This window comes from Vidua chalybeata, chromosome 1 (assembly GCF_026979565.1).
Source record: "Vidua chalybeata isolate OUT-0048 chromosome 1, bVidCha1 merged haplotype, whole genome shotgun sequence".
Classification (NCBI taxonomy): Eukaryota; Metazoa; Chordata; class Aves; order Passeriformes; family Viduidae; genus Vidua; species Vidua chalybeata.
In genome coordinates, this window is record NC_071530.1 from 5,528,727 (window position 1) to 5,541,138 (window position 12,412).

Here is a 12,412-nt window from a genome sequence, read left to right on the forward strand (position 1 = left end):
GACTACTTTCAAAACCTACTTCTAAAAAGTAATCTGCTTCTTTCTGTCACTTCAGATTTATGAGAGTCTGTATCTGCTACAGGCTCAGTTGCTGCTTCTGAAGAGTTGAGTCTTGGCACTTGGTGACTAAATCTGAGCTTGCATCTTCTGTTAGGGGACAAGTGTGTTTTCAAGGTATTATATGGTGTTCTTGTTGAATATATGCTAAAATTTGCCAATTTTTTTCCCTGCAATATTCATGCACAGAAAGGTAGATATTTGAAAATACAGCTAGCTCAAATCCCCATAGAAGTTGGCATACAGAAGAGGAGTGAGCTTTTGCTTCTGATGAAGCTGAAAGGAGGCTGAAAACAAAAAGAGGACTAAGTTTTTGGGTGTTTTTTTTTGTTTGTTTGTTTGGTTGGTTGGTTGTTTTTTTTTTAATTTATTTTTGACATAAGGAATTCCCAAAGCAATAATCCAAAGCAGATTCTTTAGTGGACTTTAACAGATTTTGGCATTTGGTGCAGATTTTCATTGGTAGAATTATAAATATTGCTTCTTGATCTATAAATGAGTCACTGGGATATATCAGAGAGAAATAAAATCTGTTAACAATGCTAGTGCCCTTCCTTAGGCATGTATATAAGGGAATACAAAACTATCTTCCATTAGCATTTATGGGTATGAGGTGTCTTGGTAATATGAAGGAGGAAGAATGGTAATACATAAATTCAATTAACCCAACCCCTTGGAAACCATCCTCATGCATTTTGTTCTAATTGTGTTTCCAAATCAAAGATATTTCTCTAAAAATATTGTTTAAGCATTGACTCCGTTATATGAACTACTGACAAGATGAAATATTTTTAATAAGATACACCATATGTATGCTTTATGTTGTCATAGATATTTTACTTGTGAAGATTCTAGTGGATTATTTGCTGAATTCCAGGAGGTTGAAGGGGAGCTAAGTTATTATTTGGAAAACTGCAGCCCTGTTCATGTAGTAGGCATCAGTAGGATAAACCTGCCCACTTTTTGTACTACAAGTGTCCTTGATTAATAGTGTAAGTAGGGGTTTGTCAGTGGTTAAGTTCTTGCTAATAACTGGGTAGTTATTAAAATCTAGAAGGCACTGAGACAAATTTAATTGGGCAAGAGTGTGCAAAGGTAGGTACAACTAAATGTGTCTCTTTTTATTAATGTCACAGTGCAAGTTGTCTGGATGTCATTGAAAGGGTAATGACAACAGAATTATTCTTAACATGTCCTGAGGGAAAGGCAAGGTTTTAATGCTAAAATAGACCAGGTGGTACAAAATTAATACATTATTCACTACTCTTAAACATCTTATTGTTTTTTTTTTTTAAATCTGTTACAAATATTATTTTTCTTCACCAAAAATAAGCAGTGAACTGTTCATTCTAACAGTTGCCTCTAGAAATATCTTGTTAAAAAGAATATGTGAAACAACCAGTGAGTCATGACAGACTTAACCTTCTTAGCAGGTGTATGATATTTAAGAGACACTGGAATTTATCTTTTCCATGTACAATGCACATTCATATCTGGATTTCTCCACCCAGCACCCATATGGTCTGTGGCTTCCCAAGGAAAAATGCTGAATAATGTATTTGGAAAATAAGTGTAGTAGATCAAATACCAATTTCCTGCCTTTTGAGGTCTTATTGAACAGTGAGAAATTCCTGCAAAGGGGTCCTGCCTTTGGTCTCCTGCTACCATTCCACATTTCTTCATCTTTCTGAAATTCCACTCATCTGTGCCTTACTGTGTTAAACTTCTCTAAATTCAATAAACCCCCTGACCCACACTTACTGAGGAGAATCTCCAACAGATAGAGATCTATTCTATCAATTTTATATTACTGCAAACAATACAAGGGAAAGGAGAACCAAACCTATTGATTTTTCATCTCTCTTATAATTTTTGTTTCTTTGCTACTATTTCAGTCCCTTTTATTCTATTTCCTTGACTCCAGATTCATGTGTTAATATTTTTTTTCCTGTTTTATTTGGGTCATCCTTAGCCAGAATCTTGTTTAGATTAATTCTAAGTGAATATGAACCAAATCTGCCATTCCTTTAATTATCTTCTACCTAAAATGTATTTTCTTCCATTTTGGTCAGTTCTGGCCTTCATTGTCCTAGAATCAAAGAGTGGTTTATGTTGGAAGGGACCTCAAAGATCATCTCATTCCAAATCCCCTGCCATGGCAGGGACACCTTCACTAGACCAGGTTGCTCCAAGGCCCTTCCAACCTGGCCTTGAATTCTTCCAGGGATGGGAAACCTTTTCCAGTGCCTCACCACCCTCACAGTGTAAAATTTCTTTCTTGTATCTAATCTAAATCTCTCTTTTTTTCAGTTTAAAGCCATTATCCCTTGTCTTATCACTCCATGCCCTTGTCCCAAGTCCCTCTCCAGCTCTCTTGTAACACTTTTAGCACTGGAAGGTGCTCTAAGGTCTTCCCAGAACCTTCTTTCTTCAGGCTGAAGTCCCTTAACCCTCTCAGCCTATCTCCAAAGGAGAGGTGATTATAATTCTCATTTTCACATTGCCTCACATCTCTGCTCTACTCTTCCTCATCTCACCCTTAGATCAAACCTCCTCCTGTTTCCACGTTGCTTTGGGTTTCTGCTTTCCATGACATCTTCTCCAAGCTTCATCTCACTGTGTGTCTTGAATTCACCCTTCCCAATACACAAGCAAGCTCCAAGATGCTGTCCTGAAGCCATTTGAAATTCTTGCAATTAATTAAATGCAAAAGGGATTTTATGTTTTGACCAAGTTTTGCCATCTGTAGGTCATAGTCATATTTTCTCTTGAAAAGGGCACATGCCGAGTGACCTTAGCATTTGGATGGAAATATACCTGATGTTTTCCATGCTGAATTTTCATGGAAAGTTCCAAAATCTTTGGGCATGGAAGGTTTTCAAGCAGCTCTACTTGCAGTTCATGCCCTTTTTCCTCTGTTTGCAGCCTCCTCCCCAGCACAAGTTCCCTTCTCTTTCTGGCCCCCCTCATGCAGACTCATTCATTGAAAATGTACAACTAAGAGCACTCTCTTGCTCCTTGTGTTACAAACTCTTTTGTACAGGTGTTTCTTCCAGGAAGACTTCCATGTCCCTTCTCCCCTCCTGTCGTTCTCTTGTCTCCACATTTGGATGTTGTTCCATCCCATTTCTGGGAGATTCAGCAAGTGCAAAATGCCTGCTGAGGGATCTCTGTTTGAAAACATAGGCAGGTGGCTTCCTCTAGAAACTGAGGCATGAAAACAAACATTATGAGTGTCCCTCCCTGTCTTGGTTAGCACATTCCCTGGCCACCCCATCCCAGCTGGTGCCTGGGCATTCAGGGAACAGCCCTGGCTGGGGAGAGCAGGCACAAATCCATCCTGCCTGGGGGAAGAGAAGTCAGCTGCTTGCCCTCAGGGATGGGGAGCAGGTCTTTGTTTGCTACTGAGGTGCAATTTTTAGGTCATAAAATGGCCAAGGTTCTTGGCTCACAGTTCCTGATTTCTCTCTAGCACACTGGCAGTGAGAATAAACCCACAGAAATGTTCTTAAGGACAACTGATACCATCAAATTTCTCCTTTGCTTACCCATCTTGCACTAAAAGTTTTTAGTAACCGCAGCTGCTAGACCGACACCCAAGATACAATTAATAATTGAAATGATTTTCAAATTTCCACATCAGCAAAATGCCTTTGTGTTTTCTGATATAAGAAGGAAGTCAGAGATGAAGTTATTTTGCCTGGAAAGATGAGTTTACTTTGATCATGTGGTGGAGCACAGATTTGGATTGAAGGATGCTGGTAGCCAATCCTCCTTGGAGTGTTTTTCTTATGTTTCTAGTAAGTTTTCTCTGAAAAGCACAGCTCAGAGCCAGCTATATCCTGTAGGGTAAGGACATCCTTCCCTTCCTACCCATGGATATCTCCCTGGGAATTTAGGAAGCATTAAGAAATGTGCAGAATTAGCCACAGCTGAGCCAGAGACCCAAGGGGATGAGCTGACACTGAGGACACTGTGGGACCCAGGAGCAGGTGCTGGAAGATGAATTGGGTCACTTTTTAGGACAGCAGTGAGGTGTGTGTGTGTGTGTCAGCACCTCCCACTTTGCAGGGCATGGCTTTCATTTTGGAGATGTAACTGGCACCACTGCTGCTAAATCCTCCCATTTCTTTATTGAAATGTGGGGCTTTGTCCCACTTCTGAGTCATGGGGCTTCTCCAACAGAAGTCTGTGAAAGCCACAAGCCCAGCCATGTGCTGTGAAGGCAGGAGATGTCATACTGTGCAAAATTACTGGTAGAAATCTATTTTGAAGATTTTCTGAAAGAAGGCCTCCTGGCTGGCAGGCAGCTCTGTCACTTTGTTCTACCCTTCCAGGAATCTGCACTTCCAAAATGCACAAAAATCAGAACCTCCTTACACCTCCCAAATTCACTGTAGAGGTATCCTTTTTGCATTTCACTTAATAGGAAAGTATGATTTTGTGATGGAACCCAAATTATAATGTTAAACCTGGGAAATGAATTAGAAAGTAAGATTTTTAAAGGAAACCATGATCTCCTTGAAATTAAAAAAAAAAATAAAGGGGGGGGAAAGATAATATTAATTATTTCTTGACTCTCTGATTTAATTTTTGAGTCTCTGGGCCTACCCTCATGCTGATTTTTCTTTGTTGTAATATATTGGCCACAGGGAGCCATTACTTACTGCTTTTCTTACTTGTTAAAATTACTTACTGATTTTCTTTAAATTTTACTCTGTTTCCATGTGGGGTTTTTTATCCTTTTGGTTCTCTGTGCCTTACCTTTCCCCAGCTGTTTTCTGCCATGTGTGAATGAGAATTACCTCTTTCTCTTGATCTCCAGTCCTGACTGGCCAAGGGACACGATGACTAAGGGCAAAACTTAGCACAGTCCTTGGTCACGACTGAGTGTCCCCCTCTCTGTGGAGGTGTAGGATCTGAATTGTAAAAGGATGACTCCAGGGATCCCACTCTGCCTGGACTGGGCAGTGTCCTCCACGTGAGCCCCCTAGGGTTAGGTTTGGTGTGGTCTTCAGGTAAAAACTGCAGAGCTTAAGCATCCAAAATTAGAGGGTTTTTTTTTTTCCTATTAGTCATTGTATAATTGGTAGAGCAGCTGTTATTTGCATGCAGCCAGTGAAAATATTCCAGGAGTAATGCAGGTGTTTTTCACTGACCATCGATCCTTGCAGGGAGCAGCAACAGCAAAGACTCCCCAGACTGTGCAGCCTGTCTTGCTCTCTGATTATCCTGACATCCTCCCAGCAGGACAGCCAAACACTTTTGTTGACTTAGTAGAAGGGTAATTGTCTCTTGGTTTGCAAACAATAAACTTTCCACAGTTTCCCTGATGTTTTTGGGGTACGCTGAGCCTTTAACATCACAAACACAGCTGGTTTTGCTGGGAGGAGTTTTGAACTGGACTTGTCTCACAGCACGTTTTGTCTGTCTAGACACTGGTTTGAGAAGTCCACAGCAGCTCTGATGGAGCCCTTGCTACTCTGGTGAATTAATGTTGTTTTGCTATCTGATGAAAAACCTGCAGGAACATGTTTGTTTGTATGCCATGGCTCCAGTAGTGGGAAGAATTTATCTGACTCCACTCACCATCTCTTCCTCCTCACATATAACATTGGGAGACTTGGAATTTCAGATCAGAAAACACTTGGTTTCCAAAGACTCATCTTCTAATACTTCTAAGGAACATAGAAAAAAAACACTGAAAGTCATCAGCTACAAAAGAAATCTAAATTCAATAATTCTTGACCAGATTTGGAGTGGTACAATCTGTCTGCACAGTTATATGCACGTAGGTGAATAACAAAAGAAAAAGTCTTGGCAAAATGAGGCAACCACCAGGTTGTGGTAAGAAATGTCACGGGTTGCCTCAGATTTATGTTTCCAGGACTGTGTTTCAAGGGACAAGGACACAGGCACCTCGCTCTTCCAGCTTGTGGGGTGCTGCAGGACCTGGGGATGAGGAGAGGCAGAGGCTAGAGGCTGGTCCCTCCTCTGCAAAGTGATGAGAACAGAACTGAGGAATCTGCCCCATTAATTACAGGTACCCCTTTAAACTCTGAAGTGAGAAACTGGGTGATCATTCCCCACCCCATCAAACACAGGTGAGCACAGCTGCCATGCAGCATCACTTGCCCTGCACTGCTCAGAGAGACAAACAGCTGCACCAGACACACCAAAACTGTGGGGAAATATAAAGTTCAATACCTGAAAGGAAGAATGGGCAGTAAAACCCCCAGCTTTATTGTAAATACCACAAAAACATTCAGGATAGGAGGAACACCCTCAACTCACCCCGTTCCTAGAGTTGCCTCCCTACTTATTCTTCATAGGCCAGAGGTAAAATTAAGCCTTGTTCTTTCCCTTTTCTGGTAAATAGAAATCATTCACATGAAATCTCCAAAATTACGGCCACTTTTTGCATATGAAATAATTATTTTTACCATATAACTTACATTTTTTCTTTCCTAAGGAGAACATCCACTCTCATTACTATCATGAAGTAGTTCAGAGATTTTACTTAGGAAATTGACTGTATTTGCTGCATAGTTCTTATTAAAATTAATTTTCTTATATTTAAATAGACACACCAGCTATTTCACCTAAGAGACTAATACAGAGTTGATGAGAAAAAATTCCTGTTGGAAGAATTGGTATTACAGGGGTACTACAGTGCCCCACAACCTTCCCACCTGCAGCTGCTGTCCTGTTTGTGGGTTCAAACACTTTCCACATGGGAAGTTGTGTGGCTGCAAGGCAAGAAATTTATATCCCCATTTCCATGTGCTTTCCTAGCTGGTCTTGGGCAAGAAAAATGAAGGAGATTGATGGTGCTGCAACCTATGCTCTCCCTCACTTGCCCCAGGCCACAGGGACCTCTTGCCAATCTTGTGGCACCATGATCATTTTGACAACAAGAAACTAAGATACCAGAAGAATGGGATTATGAGATTGACTGCAGGATAGAGAGAAACTGGGCTGGGAGGATATAAGCTTCTTATCCAAGCACAAATAGCTGAAAGAATAAGGAAGGGAATATAGAAAATAACTGATCATGTAAATTGCTTTCTGCGGGAATACTCTCTCTTAGTAGATGTTGCCCTGGGATGAAAATGTACAAAGGATTGGAAAATACACTTCCAAGGAAAGAAATAATCCTCCAGAGAGACTGACTACATTACTGACCTATCACTGCAGATCTCTAACTTAGATCTAACACTTACTCAGTGCAATGAAAGCCCCTTTCTTAACAGTTTTTCTTTGCAGCTTAGTGGATTTTGCTACACTAAACAAAATATAATAATTGGCACCTATTTTGTTAGGCTTGCTAGAAGGTCTCCAAAGAACAAACTGCATCTCTCCCATCTGTGCTAGCCAAAGAACAGTGCAGATGTCCACTGCCATCCATCAACATGAAGGAAGAAAATCAGATATTTTCACTAGTCAGAGAGTGCCTGAAGAGCTTCTTGCTGGTCTGTATCTACCAGGCACTGCAGGTGTATGGGCCCTGGTTTATCCACAATAAAAAAGTATTAAATGAGTAGCTGGCAATCCTGGCAGGTATTTCACATGCACTGTCTGGCCTTTCCTATGCTGCTGAGTGACAGAAGTGACAATGAGCTGCCACAGGGTTACAATTTGGATTAATGGCTTGTTTTTCTCCTGGTAGATTTCACTGATGGGGGTATTTTCTGCTCTGGACCCTGTTGTTACAGCAAACTCTGCTTGGCTAGCTCCTAGGAGGTTTCTCTTCCCCAGGGAAGCAAGGTGTCAAATCCCTTCCCCTCCTCCTGGGTGACACCAGTGAGGGTCCAGGGCAGTGAGTGCAGTGCTGAGTTAATTCACAGGAGCTCAGGAGGTCTGCACACTGACTGAATGACAGATGGAAGGTTAAATACATAAAGATTTATGTTGCTCCACTTTTGCCAAATCAAGGCAAACAAAAAGGTGGAAGGGAAAGGAAGAAGTAGCCTCATGCTTTTGTTCCAAAAGTATTCTAACTTCAACAGCAGTGCTTGCAGATATATCTTCAAACAGGACTTGATGAGAAGGTGTCATCTGAATAGAAATTGTCTGATTTTGCCCTGTGTTGACACAAAAGGAGCTGAGATATTTAGACTGCAGCCTACCACAGCAGCATATGTGTCTCCCTGCCTAGAGCTTTTTGGGGAGGATGGGTGCTTCCAGCAGCCTGTTTCTCCCCCATAGATGGGGAGCTTGGAATCAGCCTGACAGCTCCAGGCCCCTGTGCTTTTCACTTTTCACTGTGTGCTGCCAGCACAGAATTGGTGCAGCACTTTGCACAGAACCTGGCTTGTTGCCCTGTGCTGCTGCTCAGGGTGAGGCTGGAACACCCTGAGCTCCGCTCTGCCCTGGGGAAGGCTGTCTGGTTGTAAAGGCTGGTCACCCCTGTCCTGGAGTGTGATTGTCACCAAGATGGGCTGCCAGGGCACCTGCTGGGTGTGACAATGGACAACGTTGTTAGTCATATGATTTCATTTAAGATAGGCCTGCGGGGAGGTGCGCTTGATGATTCTGTGGGTCCTTCCAGCTTGAGATACTCAGTGATTCTGTGTGGCTTATTTCAGCTGCATCTACCTTTAATCCAGCTCTGAGATGCAAAATCCAAGCTTGCTTAGTCTTGGGTGGGCATTGCTCAGCTCCTCAGCATCCCCTGGGATGCCAGACTGTCTCCATTGTCTACAGACATCTTGGGAAAAGTCCAGTTTAAGCACCTCGGGGAGGCACCTGACATAAGGCTGGATTCATCTGATCGTTTGTGCCTTACCCTGGCACAACCAGAGTCGCGAGCTTTGGAAAAGGCATTAAAAGTGAGAATGTAAACGAAAGCATGCTGGATTGTCATTAGGCTAAAAGCTTAACATAATTATACCAAAAGAATTTGGGGTTCTTTGAGTGCATCTGTCATTTGATTCCCAGCCTCAAAGACCAAAAAAGCGACCTGCTTTCACAGTCTGGCTGCTCAGTGTCACTGGAAAGCAAATTTCTTTTTAAGGGGATCCACATGGACATAAAAATCTGCCATTGCTTTTGGAAACTGAGGTAATCTTTAGTTTGCTTTTGCTTAAACTGAAAGCACTGTGTTAGCAGCCAGGGGAACTGGGTATTATTAATAACCTTTTACAGGAAATGTGGGTGTCATGGGTTAGGCATATATTTTTTTCTGGAAAATGCAGTGTACAGTAAAATGTGGGAATAAGTAAACATAAAGTGCTTACTCAGCAGTTCATTCTGTTTGAATGCCCAGCAATGCAACTCTGAGATTACCTGCTCATGAAGGAAGCAGGGAATGATATCTGAGATTTATTTTTGGTTAAAATCATGAAGTGCAAATAGGTCTTTGTGCAAAATGTCAGCTGCATTTCTGGGAAGAAAATTTAATTGAAAATTGCTTTAATAATCCATGGTAAATAACAACACTGAGGATGCTACCACCTATTACATGTGCCTGCAGGTGCATCTAGACAAACATATCTAATGTATATATGTAGCTTGATGTCTGAAATGAATACAGAAAAGTGAATCAAGGTGTTTCAAACCTTTAGTGAAGAGCAGAGTTAATGAAGTACAGGATGAAATTCAGCTTCAGATAACGAAATTCCTGCACATACAAGGAGATATTCATGTATGGAGATGTCTGAGCTATCACTACTCTGCAGAGGTCTAGGGCTTGACTCAGTTTTGCCTGAGGACCACTGGGGGTACTGCAAGGTATCCATCCTGGCCTCCAGCTGGACACAGATCTCCCAGAACAGCGTGTCCTTCTGGGCAATTGCCTGAGGATGACTCGGGCATGGAAGGGTCAGTTGGCACTAGACATTGGCAGATAGACGTAGCCCTGGTGTGGTCACCTGTGCTTGGTCAGTCTCTGTTGTCCACAAGATGAATTTCTGATTGAAACGAGGCTTAGATGCACCATTAGATCCTCAGGGTTTGGTGTCTGAGGCTGGAGGCAGCTGCCATCCTTGATGAGCAATTCAGCCCCCTAAATTTGGCCAATCTGTCCCCTCCTGCAACACCCTGGGATGCCCTGGTTGGGTGTCAGCTGGAGCTCTGGGAGGACCCAGACCTCCTGTAGGTCAGGTGCAGATATCTCAGATACCCTCCAACATCATCAGACACCTCTGTTAAGGTAGTTGAATTGTACCTACAGAGTCCAGAAGATTTTTATTCTGGATTCCTTTATCCCCTCCCTTCCTCCAGCTGTTCCCTCTTACATACACACGTGCTTATTTTCAGGACACTTGTAGCAGTGTGGTTATCTCTGAGACCTCATCCTGCTGTCAAACTGGGTTGAAAATGGCTAAAGGGGATCCATCAGTGCCTCCTTCCCTGATGGGCTCCCACCTGCTTGGCTGCACATCCACTGCTCTGGTTTCACACAGCATCACTTGCAATCCCTGCGAGTGGGGTGTGAAAGGAAAAACTGATTCCCACCAGGCCACCACAGTGCTGAGGAGACCCACACAAGCCGTCAGTGTGGTGGACCAGCTAAGAAACAATTAGCTTTAATCTCACTTTACTTTAGAGCAGGGCAGTGCTCGGGGCAGTGATGGTTTATTCAGTGGTTCATAATGGACGGGGGTATCTGCTGTGCCACCAACTGCTTTTGTTTTCAATCACAGTGATTGCAAAGGGTACTTTACAAAACAGCTCTGGCAGGGCACTTCAAACACAGTGTCATCGGAGTGATTAGGACCAGGTTTTCAGAATTTTATCCCATATATTCTGAATATTTGAAATAAGAGGGAACAGAGTAAGGGGATGATAGCAAAAGATTGTGGCTCTTTGGTAAGGCCCAGTTAAATAGAAGTGCTTTTTATGCTGTTTATGTTGGTCTAGCAGGTGTTATCAACTTAGAGTCGTATCAGAAAGAGAAATCAGGAGGCTTACAGGTATTTCTGGCAGCATTAAGAGATCACCGAGAAAATACCTGCACAAAGTCCATTTTATTGCTGTAAATGGCAGGAGTGCTGCAGCACTGACCTCTCCGTGGCAGTACCCAGAGCTGTCACCCACCCACTTGGTACAGGCAGCAGTTGAGTTGATACCAGGCAATTTGGGATTGGTTTGTTTTGGGGTAAATATATTTTAGCAGATATTGGTTTGAGTCACCTTTGCCCTATTCCTGTCATCCCAAGCATCCACCTCCAGTGTGAACTTTTTGCCCTGATAAATACAGCACAAAAGGTGTAATTTATTTCTTCTCAGACCATGAGCAGATGTAATGTTCAATATACAGCAACTGGTGACCAGGTTGTGAGATATATTACTGGGGATGGCCTTCGAGAAGAAGCTGGTTTTATTTATTTGAAATAATGGTATTTATTTGGGGCAGGGGTGTAAAAAGAGGTTTAAACCATCAAATATATCACTTAAATTCCTAGTTGTGTCTCACTGCCAGCAAAAGTATAGAGTTCTGAAGTGACAAGAACAAGAGGAAGGTAACACACAATCTCAAGTTCAGTTTGGATCTTTTCATAGACCTGTGAGAATCTTCAAATAGTTTGTTGTTTTGTTTTGTTTTGTTATTTTTTTTTTTCCTGACTAGTAACAGCATTTTCAGAACCAAACCTGCTTTGGGAGTGAGTCTTGCTCAGATTTGGCCATAGATATCTGGTTGTGATGGCTTGTTTTAGCCTGGAGGGAGAAGTTTTTGAAGCTATATGACCTCAGAGGTGTTTATTCACAGTCACAATAGATTTCCTTCAGGGCCCAGAGGATATTTAAAACAAGACTGTCTGTGAAAATGTATACAAATGTTTAGAAATGTTTCCAAATGTACAGTGTGGTTGAAGTGCCTTGCCTATGTACATCATTGTCATAGAATCATAGAAGAATTTGGGTTGGAAGGGACCTTTAAAGGGCACCCTGCAGTGAGCAGGGACATTTTTAACTAGATCAGGTTGTTCAGAGCCCCATCCAACCTGACTTTGAATTCTTCCAGTGATGGGAACCTGTACCTCACCATCCTCATCTTCAAAAATTTCTTCCCTAAATCTAGTCTGAGACTCCCCTCTTTTAGTTTAAGCCATTTACCCTTGTCCTATTACAACAATCCTACAAGAAAGTTTGTCCCCATTTTTCCTGTAGACCCTGTTTAAGCACTGAAAGGCCACAGTGAGGTCTTCCCAGAGCTTTTTGGGGTTTTTTTTTTTTTTTGTATTCTGTTTCTGAGCTTTACATTTTATTTTCTGTGTTTTGGGGTTTGGGGGTGGAGAGGGAGGAAGGGAATGTCACTGTGTGTTATTGTCCATGCTAAACTTTTGCACCTGAGGTCAATGTGTCTGAAAATGCCTGCAGACTCCTTTTCCTGCTGAAACCACCTGTAATT

The 12,412-nt window shown here is 42.2% G+C and overlaps 1 protein-coding gene across 1 annotated transcript in view; it reads left to right on the top strand.

Annotated features, from left to right (window-relative positions):
- The window catches only part of LOC128786511 (sodium channel protein type 5 subunit alpha-like), a 207,029-nt gene that overhangs the window by 123,972 nt on the left and 70,645 nt on the right, over nucleotides 1–12,412 (top strand). The window lies entirely within an intron of this gene.